Source organism: Nicotiana tabacum, chromosome 3 (genome assembly GCF_000715075.1).
Source record: "Nicotiana tabacum cultivar K326 chromosome 3, ASM71507v2, whole genome shotgun sequence".
In the NCBI taxonomy this organism is placed as follows: Eukaryota; Viridiplantae; Streptophyta; class Magnoliopsida; order Solanales; family Solanaceae; genus Nicotiana; species Nicotiana tabacum.
The window spans coordinates 92,609,665-92,614,001 of NC_134082.1; the positions used below are offsets into that span (position 1 = coordinate 92,609,665).

The window sequence follows — 4,337 nt, forward strand, 5'->3', positions numbered from 1 at the left end:
AAGTTTGAAATCATAAAACGGACTCTCTCGAACCCTCGGAACGATCGAAACAATGCTAAATCTAAAAATCACCCCCTAAAACCAATTTAATCAAACTTATGAATTTCAAGTTCCTCAAATTACTTCCAACGCAACGAAACATACTTATACTACTCGGATTGACACCAAATTTTACGTGCAAGTCTTAAATGGATATACGGAACTATTCCCAATCTCGAAACACCATTCGGCTCTCGATAAAGAAAAAACCCGCCCCAAACCAAATATTTAAGAACTTCAAAATCCTTAAGGAATCAGCTTTCACTATTAGGCACCAAAATACTCCCGGGGTCATCCAAAACCCTATCCAGACGTACGCCCAAGTCCGAAATCATCATACGAACCTGTTGGAATCCTCAAATCCGGATTCCGATGTCGTTTACTCAAAACGTTGATCGAAGTCAAACTTGGCCTTTTAAGTCAACCTTAAGGAACCAAGTGTTCCGATTTCAACCCAAACTCTTCCAAATTCGGAACCAACCATTCCCGCAAGTCATAAATCAATAAAAGAAAGTACGAGAAGTATTATTTAGGGGAACAAGATTCTTAAAAGTAAAACGACCAGTCGGACCGTTACACTATGTATCTTGGAGATTTTTGTAATGAAAGAACTTACACAGATGCAACTAAACATGTTAGAAGGAATTAATATAGCTACATTCAACTGAGAATTACATGGCTAACACTATTTTTTTCATGAAAAAGTTTGTACTGAAATATAACTGAATGTCCTTGCTTTGTCACTTCTACAAAAGGGAAGAATTGACTTAAAACAGTAAGAATAGTCGCAGCAACGGCAGTACAAAATGGACATTACCCCGCCACTGCACATATTCATCTTGAATGGTATTTGCCTCTTCTCCAACAAACAACATGAAACGTAATTTGATAGTTGTTTAGTCAAAGCTTCAATAGGAAGCTTGAGATTCCGACTATTTCACGGATTTATCTCTTGGTTGAGCCAACTGTTTCATTATCATTCTCCAGTTCTTCAATACTGAACGCATCCATTGAGTAACACCAGCAACAACTTATGGAAGTTGATTCACGTCATAAGATGATTCTTTCACCAAATTATTAAATAGCTGGCCCGCTCATAACAATAGAACCGCTCATCCCCTATCTATAGTTTTGCAACAAAGGTTGCAAGTCATATGACTGACAGAGTAAATTGAGATCGACAATATAGCGCCATAGAGGGTTAGATATGATAACTTAATTTTTATGAATTAGCCACAATAGAACTTTGTAGTTATAAAATGGTATAAAATTAAAAAAGATTCAAATATGTTTCTAACATACAGAACATATGCACACCTAAAACTGAGTATCTTACTCAAAGAAATTCTAGCACTGTTATATACCCTAATAGCTTTCTCAAGACCAATGCACAAAAAATAACCGAAAACAGGTGCGTCACTCGCGTTAGCATCCAATAGAAACGTAGGTCTAAGACACCTGAAATGAAAGGAAATAACATGTGAGAGGACTGCTGAAAAAATTTACTTATTTTGAGAGTAGTAACAGCTGGTCAAGAGATGCACTTATTTGTTGAACATTTCTGCTAAAAAACATGCAAAATTCCATGTTGAGCATTGTCAATACACATATTTTGCATTATAGTACATGCTCATAAGAAAGGAACTGAAAAATATATTAAGCGCAAATGCAGTATACATCTTTTATCATATGTAGAACATAAAACAAAAGAAAAGAATAGGGAAAAGAGAGAGATTAAGTGAGTGCAATGAAGGAGCGAGAGAAAGAAGACTCAGTTCATGAAATCCCATTCAACTCACCTAAAGTGCGATGCATAGGTCTTGTTTTGTGTGAGTTAAACGTTCATGTCTTCTGTGTGTGCACCATTTGGTATTGAATAAAATAAATCTACTACAGCTTTAACTCTATGCAATAATATCTCTACATTTCGAAGAGCAACCACCACTAGAACTCCTCCTATAACATATTCCCGGAGTCAACAGGTGTGACTTCCTATCTTGCAATCCCTGAAGTGAGAGGATATGATGAAGTCCTCTGAAACAATGTAGAATCGGATGATTATGCTTACTGTTAATAGCAGGAGAAATACATGCACATTTACTTCAACTTGTGAATAAAAAATGATATCATCATTAAAACGCATTATGCCTGATAAATATCATCAAAATATGGTATTATGATGAAATAACATTCAACTCTACCAAAATAATAAGAAATCTTATTCTGCATTTATTTTCGTATTTTTTTCTCTGCTTTTTTGTTATCCTATATATTCTGAATATCAATTACAGTGTGATCTTTTGGCTTGTGTTCTTTAGAACAAAAATATTACATCTGCTATAAAATAAAGTACTATAATACTTTCGGTTGGAAAAAAAAAATCTAAATTTCTCTCATTTCATCTGAAAGAATAAAATAGAAAAAGAAGCGAGAAGCCTATAAATTATTAACAGGCTGATATGTTTTTGTAGATTCTGCCAGATGGAGTTGAATTCTAGTTGGTAATGTTTATACGGTTAAGCTTTTTGTCAAGTTTCGTCTTAGATTTATCATCTCATATAGTTGTTAGTTCTATAGAGCATGCACTCATCCTAGAATCTATAAGTACTAAAACACTCATCCTGAAATTCAAAATTTTCAACTTATTATTTCTCAAGAAAAACATAGCCTCAGACCCTATAGAAGATATTCATTTTATTATTCAAACATAATTGGACCCAAAATATTAGATTAGTAACAATAACAAAAATTATTCGCCCGAAATGAAGGTTCCCTAAGAAAAATTATTTTATTGAGTTTAAATTTAATTGAGAAAATCTGAATCAAACAGCCAAAAAAATTACGATCAGAAACTGAAGCTCAATGAAGAAATTACTTAGTTTTGTATATAATGATCCTATGAAAAATTATAATTAAAAGATAGAGGAAATGCAGCTTCCTCTAGCAACAGTTTCCTAGCATGCATTAAAAGATCGAAATGAATACATTCCATACTTCTAATCTATCATTAGCCGAAAGCACCCAAATCAACTTACTTTACTTCAACTATTGCAATAGTATTACCCATCTGTCTCATTAAAAGATTGATAAAGTAAGATGAAATATTATTTTTCAAGTAAGTTTATCACTCGTCTTAAATATGTCTATCTCAAGATAGAGCGTAAATAAGAAATAAAAAAAGAAAAAGCAGATGAATTTATTAATTCTTTACGCTGAGAAGATGTTTTCTTTAAAATGAAATACCCAACATTTCATCATATGCCCTAATCCTCAGAAAGCATTTAAAGATACCATACTGATTGTCAAAACAGAGAAAAGCCTAAAACTTTCAGCAAAGAGATCCCTATTTAGCATAAAACCTAGAGTAATTCATCCTTATTATCAAAATCAGACAAAAAAATTTACTCCAACCAAAACCAACACATGCATGAATTTCACTGCACCAATTGAAACTGTAGAACCCCAAGTATCTCTCTTTTTCAATTAACATAACAGAAGAAGAACATCATCAATAAACAAAACAGAAAAAAGAGAAAAGAGCAACATACTGACAAAGCAGAGAAGACGGAGGTGAAATCCGGAGGCGCAGGCTAATCTGGAAGAAATAAGCCATAGAGATTTGCAAAGACAATTAGTAACATCGATGAAAGGGAAAGTTCTTTGTCTTTTCATCAGTACAAACGACAATTTAGGAAATCAGAACGGGTGTAGTTGGTCATCACCAAAGAGAATATTCTGGAGAAAAGAGGCTGCAACAATTTTTCGGAGGTTTAGCAACAATAGAAGCGTTTGAGAGAGAAAGGTGGACAGGTAGAAGAACAAGCTGATTGTCACGACCCGGATTTTTCACAGTCGTGACGGCGCCTACTCAAAGCTAGGCAAGCCGACTGTTCCGTTTTAATTACCCTTTTTTACGTCTTAAGTCCTTATAACTTCAAAACAACATATCAAAACAGCGAAAATAATAATATCAATAACAAAGCAGAAGACTAAATCTAATAATTTAACTTAATACAAACTTGCGGAAGTCTAAATACAACTCTACCCAGAATTTGGTGTCACAATTTCACAGACTGTCTAAGATTACTACAAATAAGGTCTGAATAGAAATACACGAATCTATCTCTGAATAAGTAAAAGAACATAAAAGAGATGATAAAATGAGATGTCAAGGCCCGCGGACGCCTGCAGGACTACCTCGGGTCGCCTGTTGGACTAAAGACAGCAACTTCACTGCGGTCCAAACTCTCCCATACCAGTATCTGCACACAGTGCAGAGTGTAATATCAGCACAACCG

At 34.3% G+C, this 4,337-nt stretch overlaps 1 long non-coding RNA gene across 1 annotated transcript; it reads right to left on the reverse strand.

The window, feature by feature from the left end:
* Positions 1–730: 730 nt before the first annotated feature.
* Positions 731–3,896, reverse strand: LOC107812259 (uncharacterized). The gene is made up of 3 exons (XR_001654093.2): positions 3,588–3,896; positions 1,839–2,073; positions 731–1,497 (listed from the first exon to the last, which is right to left on the reverse strand). It is a non-coding gene; the product is annotated as an uncharacterized LOC107812259 (long non-coding RNA).
* Positions 3,897–4,337: the final 441 nt, after the last annotated feature.